Raw genomic sequence first — 11,569 nt, 5'->3', positions numbered from 1 at the left:
CTGATTACGAGCCGCATTACTGAATGTGATTGATCTGTTTGCACGATACTGTCCCATGAGGTGCCTCTATTTCTCTGTCTACACAGATCTTATCCAACTGCCTTTATTCTAAGAGTGCTGCCTGATTGTTTGCAAGATATCGTTGGAGAAATATACTATTAAGGATCATCCTGCTCTCCGGATGGTTTGGAACTGTTCACTTGCGCACCTCACATAGAGACTCTCTTGCTCTATTATTTTGTAAGAGTACCCGGAAGTGACGTCATCTTGGAATTTTCGATTTCTTGGAGTTTTCGACAGAACACCGGTCTGCAGGCAGTCCAACAGAATGTCACATGATCACATAGGAATGTGGGTGTGTAGCTGCCTCAGAGAGAAGGGATCGTTCAAGAGGTCCTTTATTTATTTTTAAGTAGTGGCAGCTCCTATTTAAAGCCTTGTTTTACCTTATGTTAGCCCTACCCTAGGAGTTCCATATAGTAAAGCAGCCTTACAGTGACACCTTGCTCCCCAAAACCTCCACTCACTACAAACACAATATGCTCACGCAAGTACGCAGGGCTGTTATTCATCCAGCTTCCGTCATTAAATTAGAGGCTGTCAGCAGACACTTGTGAATTACTGCTGCAACTTTTCTAATGCTGTTGGTTTCTCTACAATCCCTATGCAGTTCACTGAACGGCTAGTTGTTCACCCTAGCACCACACGCTATCCTTCCTGCCTGCTGCCACCTCAGAGTTTGTAACTGCGCACGGTGACTTGGTGGGTGGAGCTGGAGCGTGGAAGTGTCCCATATGTGGACCGGACTCAACCAGACCACACCCGGGCCACATATTGCAGGGGCTTTATGTCAGCCAGGCCAGGTCTTACCTCCTTCCACTTTATGACCACAGTCTCACTTCAGTCACTTCCTTGCATGAGCCGACAGAGCGCTCGGACCCCCAGCCCTCCAGCACGCACATGTGAGCCGCTCCCCAGAAAGTTCCTTACAGCCAAAAATTAAAAATATAAATTTTAATATAAAATAATAACAATTAAAAAAAAATCCTTAATTAGTGCTGCATTAAGCATCTGCCTGCAGTGGGGGCGGGCCTTCTAAGATGCTACAGGCCCTCGGACAAGGGCCAATTTGCCTCGACTTGTCAGTCTGCCCCTGAGCATTGCACAAACATTTCACCAGAAATGCTTGTGGAATGATAAATGCGGGCAGCGTATGCTGTCGGCATTTAGCGATGTCGGGCAGACATGAATCGGCCCCATTGTATCATTATACTAAAATAATGTGTCAAAAAAATAGGTGTAATTACTGAAGAGGGGGTTACTTGGGATGGCTAAAACAGAATAATAATCACACATGGGGCTATATTTATAGATGCTTGTGAGGTTTCCAGGATTGAGCATCACTTCAGCTATATTATCTATAGATGCGTTAGTAGCCGTTCCTGCTATTAATATCTATAGCAGCGTTACGGGCACATTACATTAAATTTCGCACATAAAACAAAAAAAAACCTGTTCCTAAGAGGTTAAAACCATTACAACCACAACTTCAGAAAAATGTTTAAAACGTGATTTTTCACGTACATTCTCGCCAAGCACGTGCAGTTTATATAGACTCTATTGCCGCCATAAAATATCTCACCTCACTGCTGTTGTGCTTAGCTATTTCAAAGCTAATGTGGTTGTCTATATTTTTTTATTTACATATTATAATTGTTTCACATTTTCTTTTGTGCCTATGTTAATATGGGCAAGTTTATCAATCCTGGGGTTTTTGTCAATTTAATTCATTTCTTTTGTAACTATTTAAAGGTTTTTTATTTCCTTTTCTTTTACAGTAGAACTCATTCTATGCACAGAGAGGTGAATAAGGATCTAATGATCAACGCATCGATGCCTCCAATAAAAAAAATGTCATCTTTATCTCCACCCAACTCACAATGTTTACACCAGATGAAATGTTCTAAAAACGTGGGCTTTCCCTCGTTTGAAGGTGGTTGTCAATGTTTTTTCTTTAGGAAAGTATAGGCCTTGTTACCTGAGAACATTCCGAAATCCTCGCTATGCTTGCGAACGTCAGCTGCATAGAAGGGGCATATTTACATATCATATAAGATGTGCTTCATAGATCTGAAAAAGTTTTGCCTCACTGTACTGAACTTCATCCAACAAGTAATCCCGTTCTGTACAGTGAGAACTCACAGTTTGGTGCGATTGCAATGGCTAAAGAGTTTCAATGTTAGAAATCTCACAATTTGTTAAAACCCAGATTTACAGTTTGCAAACTTTGTAAAGCCTGCTAATATAAATGTGAAAAGTTGTGCCCACTTTCTTCTGTGAGATATTAGTATCCCATACCGTTAATCTTGTTCGGTAACAAAAAAAAACCCAAATTGAATAAAACTTTTTTACAATAAACAGTTACTTAAAATATATAATAATCAATTTTACAGTATAATAAATATAAATAACACACCATATACACATGCACAATATACCCATAATGCCCTACCTCAAATAGATGTATTATTCATTTACAAGTTTAACTATTGCTTTGGAACTAAAGGGTTAAGTTCAACCACTTCTTCTGTGATGTAGTGCCACTGATAAAACTCACTTGCAACGATAAATCCTTTTTAGAGAGTTATATACTGATTGAAGGTGGGTTAATTGGATGTCTAACCTCGTTTCTTTTCTCTTTTATCTCATATATTTTTATTATCGTCACCATACTGAGGATCCGCAACAACACAGGAAGACAAAAAGCCTTCTACACGTGTTCTTCCCACATAACCGTTGTGGTCCTTTTATACACAACCGTCTCCTGCCAATATATGATACCAAGCTCAGACAAACTAGGTTATAACAAACTACTGTCTCTTTTCAACACCGCTGCGGTCCCCATGCTAAACCCAATCATTTATAGTTTAAATAATGAGGTGAAATCGGCTCTAAAACGGAGACTGAGATCTTGTGAAATTAAATGGTAGCTACAAAACGTTATCATTATTTTGCTATGATCTATTAAAATATGGTAGCTCTGTACCTTACAAAGAATAAATATTATATTTTTTCTTTATCTATATTTATATACAGTGTCTCATATTAACTAGAGGATTCTGTGATAAATAATTAGTCAGCCATTATCAACTATCCTATATTATAAAAGGCCAGGTATGTTTGTCCAATGCAGTCATGCGCAGTAAAGACTGCAGCGCGAGACAAAGATACCTGTCTATACGGAAGGATCAGCAGTGACCGCCGTGAGGATCAAACAGCAGAGCGGGGGCGGAAGCGGGTGGGAGGGGTTGTGGGGCAGGAACAGGCGTGACGGGGGCGGAATCCAAGTGGATGGGGATTTTGGTCTGTGTACCCGGCATTAAGGACTAGTACCATAATAATTTAATAGTGCAAACTAATGGATTGCCCTATAAGAAATAAGACATTCTCTACTGTCTAAATTCTTTTTAAGGGAAGAGTTGGTACAAGTCAGAATCCTTCAGAAATCTCCCTGGTTACGTCGAAACGTGTCGGACTTGCTGATTTGTGCTTTAAGTACGTCACAAGGAGGTGGTGTGGTTACAGGTGCTATGGTGTTGTATAATAGTGGTTTGCTTATAGTACATAATTACACAGCACAGATGTATATGCCGTCACCCAGACTTTGGTTAATAACAGCTCTGACCACAATAACAATAACCATAATAATTGTTATTTTATATATTTTAATAAAATAAAATCATTTTAAATGTATATACTGAGTTCCTATGTGAGAGGTACAGGTGTATTGAAGATCCATTTTCATGGTGGTGCACGAGCACTGAATTATACAACAAGCTCTTCAATAAGGGCAGATTTATGCTCTTTCCCAAGTGAGTGGTATAATATTTATCCTGCTACACAGCACTTTATATTTGAAACCATCTGCACTATTATGTTTTCTGCTTATTTTATACAGAAGAATCTCATATCAAAAATCAGACTTTATTTTAATGCATTAGTAAATATCTTTTAACACACTGGGGTAGATTTATTAAGCAGCGGATTCTGCTCTCTCACCGCGATGTTTCCGGCTCGCAGGAAACATAAGTTAAGAAGCAGCAATCATAAGACCACTACTCGTCCGACACTTTTTAGGCGACGGACAGCAATCATCCTGATCCGATACGATTGGGATGATTGACAGCCCCTGCTAGCGGCCGAATGGCAAAAAACAATGTAATTTACGCGACTCTGGGGAAAAAATAATTAACAAGATTCTTTATGAAATGGGAATACTATATTAATACTCTATTCGAAATGAAAAAAAAAATCTAATTTTAACAGCTTTCAGGTCCTGATTTTTTTTTAAATGAATGAGAACTCTTAAATTGGTACCAGATATAACATGATGTGACGGGGTAAGGTGGGGGAAATGATTTTGTTTTGTTTTTTTATTCTTTCTTTTCTTTTTCTCTCTCTCACTGTTATGTGAGGGGGAACAGGGGGGGGTGTAAATCTAAATCCCCCCCCAAAATTGAGATGTTAATAATAAAACAAAGGTTTATATTATATGAATCATTTTATTTTTGAAATCTGCAAATGTTTATGTGTAGACTATGTCAATTTTATGTTCATTCGCTATGTTGCCCTGCGTGGCCAATTCATTTATTTCATCTGATTATTCTTTCTTTATGTTTGCATTGTCTTTATTTTTGTTGGTTTTGAAAATCAACAAATTAAAAATAAAAAATATAATAAAGATGCTGCCATCTTTACTTTTTAATAAACTACACTAGACTGTATTTTGAGGGCATTTGGGGCAGATTTATCAAATTAACCACATGTCCGATCTCTGGTTAATTTCATAAGCGCTAATTGCTACCACGAGCTCGCGATAGCAATCAACAGTCACTTGTAATGGCTGGTTAATTATTGCACTCCCGCAAACGGACAAATCACAATAATTTAGCGCTCCACTTGTAATCTAGCACTAAGTTGATTGACAGGACATATATAACTCTGTGTAAGTAAGTCTCAGGTAGTAGTAACTATGCCCTAGATGTAACTACCCTGCAGACCACTGTATTCTTTATGGGAGTATTCTGGGCTCGGGTCTCATTCTGGCTGTATAAGATTATTAAGAAACCGATCTTCTTACAAAAAGAGCAGATTATTTTTGTCAGAGAAGGGAACCAAGAGAATGTAAATGTGAAATCTATAAATCTAACAATTGTAAGTGGTAGGAATAGAATTTGTTTATTCCTGGAAATAAAAAAAACACCTAGTTTTATACAGTTTATAGAAAAAATAAATCCTTAAGGAACAGAACAATATGATTTTATGTAGAATTCAGAACTAGATTCCAGTTTTTTTTAGCAAATGGGAGATTTCATTAGATCAGTGCTGCTGAATCTGCAGAAACAATAAGTTGTACCCTTTTATAATACAGAGTATGTTCAAAACGTTATAATAAGGGTTTTCACTGTACATAACTCACAATACACAGTACATAGCATACAGTACATAAAACACAATACACAGTACATAACACAATACACAGCAAATAACACAATGCACACAATACACAGTAAATAGCACACAGAACACAACAAACAGTAAATAACACAACGTGCACAATAAATAACACACAGTACATAATACACAGTACACAGTATATATCACACAGTACACAATACACAGTGCATAACACAAATTACACAATATATAATACACAGTACAGAATACACAGTACATAACACACAGTACGCAATACACAGCACACAATACACAGTACAAAGCACAAAATACACAGTACAAAGCACACAGTACATAACACAGTACAAAGTATATAACACACAGTGCACAATACACAGTACATAACACACAGTATACAATACACAATACACAGTATATACCACATAACACATAATATAAAGAACATAACACACAGTACATAATACACAGCACGAAATACACAGTACATAACGCACAGTACATAACATACAGTACAAAATACACAGTATATACCACATAACACACAATACACAGTACATAGCACATAGTACATAATACACAGCACAAAATACAAAGTACATAATACACAGTAAATAGCAAACTGTACATAACACACAATATGCAGAACAAAACACACATAATACCCAGTACACAGTGCATAACACACAATAAATAACACAAAGTACACAATACACAGTAAATAACACACAATACACAGTACATAATACACAGTAGATCAAACAGTACACAATACACAGTACATAGCACACAATACACAGTATATTACACAGAGAGTACACTATACACAGTACATAACACAAAAACACAGTACATAACACACAGTACATAGTATTTAACACACAGTACACAATACACAGTACATAACACACAATACACAGTACATAGCATGCAGTACACAATACACAGCACATAGCCCACAGTACACAGTATATAATACACAATACACAGTAAAGAGCACACAGTACACAATACACAGTACATAACACACAGTACACAGTATATAACAAACAGTAAATAATACACAGAAAATATCACACAGTACGCAATACACAGTATATAACACAGTACATAACCCACATTACACAGTAAATAACACCAAGTACACAATACACAGTGCATAACATAGTACACAGTACATAACCCATGTGACGGATTCCCCCGGCTACCCCGACTGGGTAGCTCCGCCAAACGGGTCCTGCTTCCTTCCTGCCGACTGCAGCTATGTAGCTGGCAAGTGACCAAAGCCTGTAGCCACCCCTGATGCCCGACAGCACCAGTACTCAGGGTCCCACCCTGTGGCAGACTCCAGCTGCCCAGGCTGGATAGCTCTGCCTGAGGATCCTTTCTCTGCCTGGAACAGGCTGCTATGTAGCCCAGGAAAGTGATTTCTGCTGGAACCAACTTAAATAACTAGACACACTAGCATTCAGGTTAGACAGGAACTCCTTTTATTGAAAACACACTCCTTTTATACAGTCAGCTCATCTTGATAAGACCCTGGACAATCCCACTATTTTCCCGCCCCTCCAGACAGCCCGGCACCTCCATAGGAGCCACAGTCCCACATAATCCCAATACATATGGGTGGCAGTTTCGGGATGATCCTGGTGGAGCGGCGGCACTTCCAGGGTGTCATTTTAAAGCTCTCGGTCCCCAGATTTCACAGTCCAAAAACCAGCATGATTCGTTACTGGGGACTGGAGTTACAGTCAGTTGAAGTTGTGGGGTTAGGGGTGTCCAAAACCCCCGGTTCCCAAAGGAGCTCACCTCCGGCAATTCCACCACCCCTTATACTCCCCAGGGGCTACTAATCCCAAAAAGAGCGGAGCTCTGGGGCACATGGTTGATGGAGCGACCTGGGTTAAAGTTACCGGGTGTTCTGCTGTCCTGGGGCCGACCGGGAGTTCCAGGAGCCTGGCCAGCTTGAGAGGGGTTGGGCGGGTGTCTGTTGTGAGGTGGCCGACCAGGAGTTCCAGGAGCCCGGCCAGCCTAGGAGGGTTTTCCTGGTCATAAACCAACTCTTCTCTGAACACAAAAGGAAGCAAAAACAAAGCAAACAAACAGCTTCCAGAGATGGTGGTTGCTCTGAGGAGCCCAAAACCAGTGAGAAACAACAGGGGTGAGGTTGTAGGGTGGTGGGGATTTAACCCTTGCAGCCCAGTATCCGTGACAACTCCCCCCTTCCAGTTCGGCAGACCCAGCTAGATCCCCACGGGTCTACTGCGGGATGTCCGAGGAGCATTCTATTTCAGTCTGCCGGGAAAGTCCATCGGCATTCCCATTGCTCTTTCCCGGCCTATACTGAACGTTAAAGTTAAAGGGCTGCAGGGCTAAACTCCATCTTAGTAGACGTCCATTATCTCCCGACACTCGATTAAGCCACACCAGGGGGTTGTGATCGGTGAGGACAGTGAAGGGTCTTCCATAGAGGTACGGTTGTAATTTCTTGAGGGCCCATACCAGTGCCAGGCATTCCTTCTCCACCACTGCATAGCCTACCTCCCTGGGCAGCAGTTTCCTACTGATGTAGGCTATGGGGTGGTCTTGCCCTTCTTCGTCTAGCTGGCTTATTACTGCTCCCAATCCAAACATGGAGGCATCTGTGTGAACACAAAAACGTTTGGTGGGGTTAGGCGCGGCCAGGACTGGGGCAGAGATCAAGGCAGACTTGAGGCTCTGAAACGCGTTTTCACATTCTGAGGACCACAGTACCTGTCGGGGCAGTCTTTTACGAGTCAGGTCGGTCAGGGGTTTGGCTAGGGTGCTATAATTGGGGACGAACCTTCGGTAATAACCGGCGGTTCCTAGGAAGGCTAATACCTGGGTTTTAGTTCGAGGAGTGGGCCAGTTTGCCACTGCCTCAACCTTGGCGGGCTCTGGCCGCTGCTGCCCACAGCCTACTCGGTGGCCCAGGTACTGGACTTCCGAGCGGCCTATGGTGCATTTGTCGGGTTTCAGGGTCAGCCCGGCGGTTCTGAGGCGATCTAGAACGATGCTTAGGTGGGTCAAATGATCCTCCCAGGTGTCGCTAAAGATGGCGATGTCATCCAAGTAGGCAAAGGCCTAGTCTTGGAGCCCATCCAGCAGGCGATCCAACATCCTCTGAAAGGTGGCTGGAGCATTCTTCATCCCAAACGGCATGACCTTAAACTGGTAGAGGCCGAAAGGGGTGATGAAGGCGGACTTGGGAATGGATTCAGGGTCTAGTGGGACCTGCCAATACCCCTGGCGATTCTATCTAAGAGGTCATCAACGCGGGGCATGGGATAGGTGTCAGTTGTGGTTCTGTCATTGAGCTTACGGTAGTCAAGGCAGAACCGGGTAGTACCATCTTTCTTGGGGACCAGCACCACAGGGGAGGCCCAGGGACTGTTGGACGGTTCAACAACACCGAGGTCCAACATTCCTCGGAGCTCCCGGTGCATACTGTCTCTGACAGCTTCAGGTACTCTGTAAGCTGCCTGTCTCAGGGGAGCTTGTCCCGGGGTTTCCACTCGGTGCACAGCCACTGTGGTGTATCCAGGGACATTGGAGAACATCTCCTTGCGGTCCTCTAGTAAATGCCGGATCTGCTGTCTCTGTCCAGCTGCTAACCTCTCATCCAAGATTATGTTGGCTACTCCTTGAGGGGTCTCATCCGGCCCGGGGAGCTCTGGCATGGGAAGGCTCTCCGAGTCTTCTATAGCCGGGGCACAGATAGTGGCTACATCTTGGGGTCTTTCTACATACTCCTTGAGCATGTTCACATGAAAGGTCCGTTGGACCCGATCATCGGAGCATTTTGCTACAAGGTAGGTGGTGTTATTCAATTGTTCCACCACCCCGTAGGGCCCTTGCCAGGAAGCCTGTAACTTGTTTGTTTTGACAGGTTTCAAGGCAAGAACCCTCTGCCCTACTGTGAGAATTCGGCTACGAGCATTACGGTCGTACCACCATTTCTGTCTCCTTTGGGCGCTCTGCAGGTTCTCCCGCACCATGGCAGTGAGGTCCTTCAGCCGATCCCTGAACTTCAGGACGTACTCCACAACAAAGGGTCCTTCCTCCCCTGCTGATCCTTCCCAGTGGGCTCGCAACAAGTCTAGGGGCCCCCTTATTTTCCGGCCATACAGCAGTTCAAAGGGTGAAAACCCGGTGGATTCCTGGGGCACCTCTCTGTAGGCAAATAGGAGGTGCGGCAGGAATTTTTACCAGTCTTTGTGAGTAGCCGAGAACGTCCGAAGCAATTGTTTCAGTGTCCCATTAAACTGTTCACAAAGCCCATTGGTCTGGGGGTGATAGGGGGCACTGTACAGGGGTTTTATCCCACACAGTTCCCATAACTTTTGGGTGACCTCCGCTGTAAACTGGGTCCCCTGGTCAGAGACCATTTCTCGGGGGAAGCCTACCCGGGTGGATACCTAGTGGCATAGTCTACTACTGTGAGTATGTATTTTTTCCCGGAGGGACAAGGTCTAGGTAGGGGCCCTACTATATCCACAGCGATTCTGCTAAAGGGTTCGTCAATAACGGGGAGAGGGTTAAGGGGGGCTTTCATATGGTCCCCGGTCTTCCCTACCTTTTGACACACTATGCAGGTCCTACAATATTCCTTAATTTCTTGCGTGACTCTGGGCCAGAAAAAGATCTGAGTAAGGCGATGGTGTGTTCGGGAGTTGCCTAAATGCCCGGCCAAGGGGATATCGTGCCCTATTCACAGCAGGTTGGACCAATATTTTTTCGGTACCACCAGCTGACGTTTGGGCACTGGCCCTTTCTTCCGCCGGGAGACCCGATACAACAGGCCGTTTTCCCATTGGAACCGTTCTTCCCCGGGGCCCTGGGGATCAGTCCCTACTCGGTCTCGGAAGGGGGTAGGGGTCGGGTCGCTCAGAGTCTCTTGGGCAAATTCAGAAGAGGAGGCCCAGGATAGTTGGTCAGGAAGGAGGGCAGGGAGCAGGGTTGGGAGTTGGGGCATGAGGGTAGGCCATCAGGGAAGGAGAGGAGTCGGGGTGGGGGGTCTTACCTGGGTCCCCAGCTGTGATGTGTAGGCTTGCCGCTGAGCTTGCCTGCGGGTGGTTACTGGGAAGGTGTCCAGGGGAGTATCCCCCAAAAAGGTGGAAGCAAGTAGGCCGAGGTCATTTCCTAGTACAACATCTGCAGGAAGATCTGGCATAATGGCCACATCCACAGTGCGGGCTCCAGCGCCCCAAGCCAGATGGACACAGGCCATAGGGACTCGTATCGTGGCACCTCCGGCCACTCAAACAGCAAGAGTTCTCCCAGTAGCGGTAGAAGCGGAGGCCAGATGAGGCTGGATCAGGGTAATGGTGGATCCAGTGTCCCGTAACCCCTGAGCTGCCTTTCCATTGACCCAAATGGTCTGGCAGTGATGCTGACAGTTGTCTGTGGATGCCAGGTAGGCTTCTTGTAGGGTGCCAACCTCCTCTTCAGCCCATTCAGGATAGTCAGCCGGTGCATAAGCATACTGGGCAGGGGCTGGGTAGGTTGAGGCGGGAGCTCTCACCCAAGCTGTGGGCTGGAGGTGTCTGGGCTGAGTGGCTGGCTGTTGTCGGACCCGACTTGGGCATTCCCACCTGAGGTGAGTCCCTGACTCCGGCCGGAGGGACAAAGGCCGGACGGCCCGGAGGCTTATTGGTAGCCGCTGGGGGTCGGACTACCACCGAAGCTGTGCGGGGAGTCGATTGTGGGTTAGAGCGAACTTGGCGGTGGGCATCTGTGTACTGATCTGCTAGGACAGCCGCCTGCCCTGGTCTGCTGTGGTGGGCCGCCGGTCCTGGACCCATTCTTTAATCTCGACTGGAATATGATTATAAAAATGTTCCAGTAGAAAAAGCTGTGCCACTTCTGCCCCAGTTATTGCCTTGCAGCCGGCTAGCCAGGACGTCAGCGACCTGGTGAATTGGTGGGTCCATTCTGTGAAAGGCTGTTCATCCTGCTTCCTTAGTGCCCGGAACTTCTGCCGGTGGGCCTCCGGTGTGAGCCCATATCGGGCAAGGATACGGTCTTTCACCTTGTTATAATCCTTTTGGTCCTCAGAAGGGGTAGCGTGGAA

Source organism: Bombina bombina, chromosome 7 (assembly GCF_027579735.1).
Source record: "Bombina bombina isolate aBomBom1 chromosome 7, aBomBom1.pri, whole genome shotgun sequence".
Classification (NCBI taxonomy): Eukaryota; Metazoa; Chordata; class Amphibia; order Anura; family Bombinatoridae; genus Bombina; species Bombina bombina.
The sequence above is the reverse complement of the archived record's forward strand: the minus strand, read 5'-3'. Positions refer to the sequence as shown.